The 8,185-nt window shown below is 39.1% G+C and overlaps 1 long non-coding RNA gene across 2 annotated transcripts; it reads left to right on the forward strand.

Moving 5' to 3' along the window:
* Window positions 1-3,213: 3,213 nt before the first annotated feature.
* On the forward strand, window positions 3,214-6,599 carry LOC140164777 (uncharacterized). Of its 2 annotated transcripts, none has more exons than XR_011860573.1 (4): window positions 3,214-3,336; window positions 3,558-3,704; window positions 5,046-5,125; window positions 5,915-6,599. It is a non-coding gene; the product is annotated as an uncharacterized lncRNA (long non-coding RNA). The 2 variants fall into 2 exon arrangements; XR_011860574.1 differs by having other exon boundaries at window positions 5,053-5,125.
* Window positions 6,600-8,185: the final 1,586 nt, after the last annotated feature.

An 8,185-nucleotide genomic window follows, 5' to 3' on the forward strand; every position in this document is an offset into this window, starting at 1 on the left:
ATTATTTTCATGGAAAGAAAGTCAACTATTTATGGAAATTTAATATCAAAATTTAAATTTAACCTATCAAAATGCCAGACACGCCCTGCTGTTTAGCAGTGATAGCTAAACGTAATAAGGGGGATGTCATTTTCTTCGGCAGAGGGGGTCATGAATATGTAAAAAATTTATGACCCCCCTATTGCGGGCAAATTTTTGTATGACCCCCCTAAAAGAATGCATGCGGAGCGCGCGAACATTTTTAGTCACCAACCTTCAATAATTCTATAAAGCCCTATTTTGGGTGTTAACAAATTATAACCCCTATATTTGGTCTAAAATTGTATGACCCCCTTCCAGTATATTCATGACCCCCTTAGGGGGCTGTCATTTTCTACGGAAGGGGGGTGGGTCATGACTCATGAATTATGTCGGTGACCGGAGTAAATTTTTTCATGACCCCCTATTGCGGGCTGAATTTTTACAACCCCCTATCTCAGGTCGAAAATATTTATGCCCGCCCCCTTCCGCCTACACAGACTGACTACAAATTATTCATCACTGGAACTAAGGGGCTGTCATTTTCTTCAGAAGGGGTCATGAATATACTGGGGGGTCATAGAATTTTGAGACCAAAAAGATTTTTAACAACCAAAATAGGGGGGTTATAGAATTATTAAGGGCTGGTGACTCAACATTTTTGCGCGCATTCCTTAGCTTCAAAACCAAAATGTGTGCGCAATCTTTTGTTATACAATGCAAGATATTTGCGCGCTCCGCGTTCCTTCTTTACACTTACGATCAAAATTTTTAACGCGTTTCGCGCACTCCGCTCTAAAATTTGGGTACGCTCCGCGCCTTACTTCCGGCCATGAATAATTTGTCTTCAGTCTGTATAGGCGGAAGGGGGGGGGGGTCATACAAATTTTTGACCTGCGATAGGGGGTTGTAAAAAATTTAGCTCGCGATAGGGGGGGTCGTAAAAAATTGACTCCGGTCACCGACATATTCATGACCCCACCCCCTGCCGAAGAAAATGACATCCCCCACAAGGCACAAAGCGCGCAAAAACTTAAATGCGAAGAAAGTGTGTGGAGCGTGTTAAAATTTTGACTGTAAGTGTAAAATGTGCGCGGAGCGCGCCAAAATTTTGAATCATATAACTATAGATTGTGCATACATTTTGATCGTAAGTTAAAAGATTGCCCGCGCGACACCAGCCCTTAATAATTCTATAACCCGATTACCCCCCTAATTTTGGTGTAAAAATTATAACCCCCCTATTTTTGGTCAAAAATGCTATGACACCCTCCAGTATATTCATGACCCACCCCTTTCAAAGAAAATGACAGCCCCCTAAATACCCCGAATTACGACCATGTACAAATGATGTAGGCCTACATGTACCTGGGAATACAAATATTTCTAATTTCTTTTCATTTTAATCAAAACAAACTCAAATGATTTTTTTTTAAACTCTAAAATCTACTGTTAAAGAAGGCTAAGCACTTTTCTGATTTTGACATGGTCTTGACAGGTACCGGTATTAAATTTGTATGTATGAATGAAATACAATAAAATATTAGATCAAGTCGCATCATCACGCAACAAAAATTATGCGACCGGAATTTAAAACATTTCACTTGACTTTCTATTTTACTGTGGGTGCACCGTAAAACTCGGCTGTACATTCTCTACGGCGCGGCATAAGCGTGGACTGTGTTATAAATATTGTTCGCTGTAACTGCAAATAAAAGAAACAAGCCTACCATCCATTTTGAAGTAATTAAAAAACAACAAGTTCACAACAACAACAAAAACACAAAAATCAATGGAGCCTTCGGGCGACACACAAGCACTTTATTTGTTTTCATGTTCGACGGCTTCGGCAAGGTAAGTTTGGGCTGTTTATTTAGCATGAAATTTGTTACACACGATGATGAACCACAAAATTGAACGTGGGCCTAAGTTTAAAGAAAACAAAGCACAAATATGCCCAATTAAAACCGGACCGACATAATGGCCGAGTGAAAATTGAAGAAGTCAGAGTATTAAACAGAATCAGAATGGTGAAAGGAAAATATAACAATAACTGAAGCAATAGGCTTATTTAAAACTAAACAGTATTTATACTATTATATAATACTGATAGGGAATATAAATCGCAGGAAAGAAAGCAATTATCATACAAAAAGAACAAGTTTAAAATTCATTAAAATTCCTTTAAACACAGTTGTTTTATTCACGGGCGAGTCGGAAGATAATTTACCCGCGGAAATTTCCTTAAATGGCAATGCGCCATGCGACGCGAAGCGCGCGAAGTCGCACGCGTTTTATTAATGAGCTCAAAAGTCCTCCACGCTCAGAACACGTTTGGTGTTCAGTCCTCGTATACAGCACAGTGCAACGGCCGTGCGTATATTCGAGACTGGAGGATTTAGTCTAGATTCAGGCTAGCATAGAGCCTGGCATAGAGTGTAGCAGTCACAGAATTAAGGGTGGTCTTAACCCTGGAATTATGGAAACTTTCGGGCTTCATAACTGCTAAATTATTAGTCTAAAGAATATAAAAGTATACATTTTTAGACTGGAAATGACTTGCTGAATTCATCTGTGAGGTCAATTTGGGCCAAAATTCTCATTTTGGAGAAAATCCCAAAAACGGGATTTTTGGCCCAAATTTTTTCAGTGTAACGTAACAAAAAATTGTTTGGCCAAAAATTTTTTTTTATTAATTTTAAAAACTAGATAAAAATATCTAGGGAGCGTTTTTTTTTTTTTTTTTAATTTTTAACAACTTTGAGAAATTTGCACCAAAAATGGTAAAAAAATGCAAAATTTTCAAAAAAATCATAAAAAGCCTGATTTTCGCCCAAATTTCAAATATTTTTGGTGAAGTTGGTCAAAATTCAAAAAATGAAAAAACGCTCCCTAGATATTTTTATCTAGTTTTTAAAAATCAATAAAAAATTTTTTTTGGACAAACAATTTTTTTGTTACGTTGCACAAAAAATTTTGGGCCAAAAAAACAGTTTTTTAGGATTTTCTCCAAAATGAGCATTTTGGCCCAAATTGGGCCTCACAGATGAATTCATCAAGTCATTTCCATTCTAAAATGTATACTTTTATATTCTTTAGACTAATAATTTAGCAGTTATGAGGCCCGAAAGTTTTCATAATTCCAGGGTTCAGACCAACCTTAAATTCTCTAATTCTGTGGTAGCAGTAGAATTTGTCCCTACGTCATGAAACGTCACTTCATGAATATGGATTTTTCAAGCATATAAGACCGAAATTCACGTCGGTGCTGCGCTGGCTCAGTTTATTTTTACTGTCGCTTAGATGTAAATTTCGAATGTAATTTCCCTAAAAAGATAACTTTTACTAATCTTTCTTGACTTTCAATGAAGCATGTAGAAACTTTGAGTAAGTGGGCACACCTGGACTCCACTTGGGCATATACAGTGCTCAATTTTACGTATATTTGATAAGGACAAATATCGTAACCGGGGATGGCACCATGCAATGCATGCATGCTATACACACATGCACATAAATGTATATATTGAAAACTGCAGGTGCTCCTGAAAATGTGAAATGACATGAGCCTGATCGTCAAAATACTTCTCCACCGCCCTGCACATTAATGGCATCTGCAACCTGACATACCAGAGATGAATGGGCATGATGGGTGAATACTGAGTCTGAGATTTGTGCCGTTTGTGGTAAGTTTACTCGGACAGAAGTCTGAACTGTCACAACTTCAACTGTAGTGTTGAGCGTGTACTGCTGGTTTGTTTAATACTGGCATCATAATACTAATCATGGCGTGTCCGTCCGTCCGTCCCTCTGTCCGCACGCTAATGCGTGCTCGTGGTGCGTATTACGTGCGCGCTATCGCGTAGTGCACGGAGTATACCGACGGGCGCTGTGCGAGCATCGGAAAGCATTACAGTGTGGTTAATCGTGCAAGTGCATCTCATCGGATTCCAAAACGGCACACGTGTAGAGGCCTATTAGTAGTTTAAAAGGTCAGGGCAAGTAGGCCTATATGGGTAACGGGTGTTGGGTAATGAGAGATAGTCACAAGAACCACCCAACCCGAGAACCGCGAAATCTTTATATATAAAAAAGGCGGAAATTATTCGGGTTTTGTTACTGCGCGTCAATAAAGTCCGAACTCACGCTTATGCGTAAATTTACATTTAATATTAAGCATCGCCAGTCACGCATTGCATTTACACAACAACTAGCGTAAGCACTGCGCCCAACAGGATGCTAGCTAGATGAGTCTTATTTTTTCCGCCTAATGCTGGTTTCATACTTTTTGCCGCTCAGCAGCATGTCGCTTCACCGTGCCATTTGTACTTGTCTGCAAGCCGAGCGGCACACCACTGAGCGGCAGTGGCATGACTCTGAATGGCACTCTTTCCTCGCAGCACCACTCCAACAATAATGTATTTTGTTCTCATACGTCAGAGCGACACCGCTCTGAATTGATTTGGAACTCTTTGAAACCAGGTCACCAAACTCAAGGTGTAGGGTCTTAATAGTGTGCGCATTTTGGTGATTGCAACAAATTATCAAATCACAGGTACGTACCTCATTCGTGCCATTGCCCAGGGCGCTTAACAAAATCATTTAAAATCATTTTGGGTGGGCGCTGATTTTTACATTTCTTAGGCCAAGAAGATGTAAATAAAGGCCCAAAATATTCATCTATCATCGTGGTGTGTCATATGTTTCAGATTTGCATGGGCAGAACTAATAATGTAATATTAATATCAGTTTGCTTGATGTAAAGTCACTACAAATTATGTAGGTGGGCGGTTAATGGAACAAATACGTGCACGGCACGCCAACCTAATCCTTCAGCCGCAGAGCGTACACATACAATGGTGGTCTGTTGGAGGTGGCACACTGAAAGTAGGCCCAACTGATGTTAACTATCAAACTTGAAAAAAAAAAAAAAAAAAATACTATGGTCAATGTTTATGAATTCTAAAAATAGGCCTAAATGTAAATAAACCAAGACTACTAAATGTTTTGTATTGTTTGTTTTTCAGTAGTCAGTACACAACATGACTGTATAGTGTTCAGCAACTTGAAGTTTCACAACTCAGATGACAATCAATTATTACTGCAGGTATGTACAAATTAAACAACAAAAAACATTGTGAGAGAAAGATATGATCACTTCCATATTGAATTTTGAACTGGAAGTCATGCATACAGGTCATAAGTTTTGTGTTATTTAGACCAAAATGTTTTGTGTTTATTAAGACAAAAATGTAAACCAAATAACCAATGTAGGCCGAGTATGCCCAAGAGGGGGGGGGGCAGAGTGCCCCGGCTTTTCCCCTGACAAAAATGGAAGAAAAAACTACCTTTCTGACAAAAAAGCGAAAGAAAAAAACTGCCCCTCTGACAAAAAATGAAAGAGAAAATCTGGAGGGCAAAGGAAAAGAAAAGAAAAGGGCAAGGAGCTCCTTTCCACCACTATTCACCCTGATCATGGGCAAAAGTAGTGTAAAATGCATGAATGGTGTTGTTACATGTGCAAAAACAACAACATTTTAACTGTTCAAATGAGGGGCCTTCATGAGGCCTCATCGTACCACTTCCGCATGAGGCCTAAAAAATGTTTGATCGGCGTAGTCCGACCGACCCCAAAAGAGTCCCGACCCTGACTTTTTTTTTTTTTTTTTGCAAAATGAAAAATAAATAAATTAAATATTTTAAAAGAAGAAAAGTTCAGCTAAATGGGTCATCTGGTTACGCCAATCAAGCAATTTTTTATGCCTATTTCAACAACTTTTGAAATTGGAATGTGTTACGATTTTGAAAGCCAACATGCTGTAATACCGTACATGATTGCATATCAATATTCTTTACTTTTATTGATTTAGCGTTCTTTTTTGTTGTTATTTTGCAGATCAAGAAGATGGATTTCAACTATAACAAGTTTTGCCTACAGCAACAATAGATGAATGATTAGCAAGCAATGGGTGCTGGCATTTTGCTGAACTGAAAATATGAAAAAGACCAATTGTAACATTCACAATCATTGTTTAAGAGAGCGATTTTGTAACTCTTAATTCACATTCCTCCAGGAGTGAAATTCATACCGTAGTTTTCCTTACTGATGTTAACAGTAACAGTATCCTGCAGGGTTCATCAAAAATAAATGAAATAAAAGATTGGGTCAGATTTTTATCCAAGTCCACCTCATCTCAGTCATCTGAGTCAGAGCGATTCCATTTGTATCCAGGTCAGTCAGCCACTTCCGAATTCATTTGTGTCTGAGTCTAGACTCAAATCCAAGTCCAACAAGACTATGGCAGATTTCATGCTCATAATCGGAAGTTTCAGATTTTATATTAAAAAATACAAAAAAATTGCCACCAATCCCATTGTAGATGTTCAGTCACAAAAACAGGTGTTATATTTCTTGTAACTCTACATCCATACATTGTGAATCGCAATCGCAATGCATGTAGAGTCACAAGAATTAAAACACCTTGGGCGGGTGTTGTTTTCTTATGAATAATGATTACTCTTCATGATTTTGTTGTTTATTATGTAGGGTGTCATTTGTGGGTAATTTACTGCCCGGTACCCGGCGCATTTTTTGGCGGGTAACTGGTACCCAAAATTGCAAAAAAAGTTATTTATTTTTTTGGTTTTGTAGTGTCCCTGGACCTAGACCTAAATGCTAGGATCATTCATGGTTGACCTAAAAAAATTTTTTTTTGCACGATGTTTTGTGTTTTTAATATGAAAATTTATACTTTGTTTTCATGTCATACTCTATTAATGATATCAAAATGCATTGAATTTGAAAAATGCACAAAACATTGTGCACATTTTTTTTGGGTCAACCATGAATGATCCTAGCATTTAGGTCTAGGTCCAGGGACACTGCAAAACCAAAAAAAATTAAATTTCGGTACCCGGCAGTGTAATCTCGGCGGGTACCCTTGAGCCCGTCCCAAAAATGCCAGCCTTATTATTATGTCAATGCAACTATTGGGTTGATCTGTGTTTGTCATTACCCAGCTTTTTGGCTGTCCGTGCTTCTTGCCATGTGCATTCACTTTCTTCTGGACACAGATCATCTCCATGTACCGTATTTAATTTTAAAATAATTTTCATAATGTGTGATTTGATTGTATGAGCAGTAGTTGATTAAGAGCAGGGGGCAGGTGGTTATTCTCTTTGTACCAGAGATGTAAGTTTTCGAAATTTCCTGGGTTTGTTTTTGGTTTGGTTCTTTTTGTGGAATTTTCATGCCTTTCACAGGAGTTTTTTCGTGGCTTACATCTCTGTCGTGTGTCTTTTCCCCCCACCAGTCCCAAGTACAGGGAATAAAAAAGGAAAAAAGAATTAAAACACCTGTTTTTATCTTTTTCTAAGTTTTATGATTAAGAAATAAACAATAAAACCGGATCAAACTGCACCACTAATAATAACAAAGAAAAAGTAGCATTTTATTATTAAAAACATGCAAGAAATCATTAATGTTGTGACCAGATTGACTCTTCTCTTACAATATATCATCACTTCCCTGATCATACAAAGTGACAAAAACAACAACACTCCAACCCCTTCAGATGCTCTTTTTTTGTCTGAATTCAGTTCCTAAAGTTATGTAATGGGACTACTCTGCACTGCACACCCCTACCAAGATTTTAGTTCAGTGCTCGCACCACAGAACCAGTCACACAATGAGTCCTGAATACATACTTATGAAGAAGCAGCTGCTACTATGAGCCCCAACTTAGTAACTCGGGCCATGACTTAGTAACTCGGGGCCCGAGTTACTAAACCGGGGCCCGACTTAGTAACTCAGGGCAACGCTTTAGTAACTCAGGGCCCGACTTAGTCACTCGGGGCCACAACTTAGTAACACTGGGCCTTGACTCAGTAACTCGGGGTCCGAGATAGTAAGTCAGGGCCCCGAGTTACTATCTCGACGCTGGGTTACTAAGTCGGGCCCCAAGTTACTTAGTAACTTGGGGCCCTGACTTAGTAACTCGGGGTCCGAGTAAGTAACTTGGGGCGCGACTTGGTAACCCGGGGTCCGGGATAGTAACTCGGGGCCGCGGCTCAGTAACTCGGGGCCGCGATAGTAACTCAGGGCCCCACTTAGTAACTTGGGGCCCCGACTTACTAACTCGGGGCCCGGCTTAGTAACCCAGGGTCC

Source organism: Amphiura filiformis, chromosome 11 (genome assembly GCF_039555335.1).
Source record: "Amphiura filiformis chromosome 11, Afil_fr2py, whole genome shotgun sequence".
NCBI lineage: Eukaryota > Metazoa > Echinodermata > Ophiuroidea > Amphilepidida > Amphiuridae > Amphiura > Amphiura filiformis.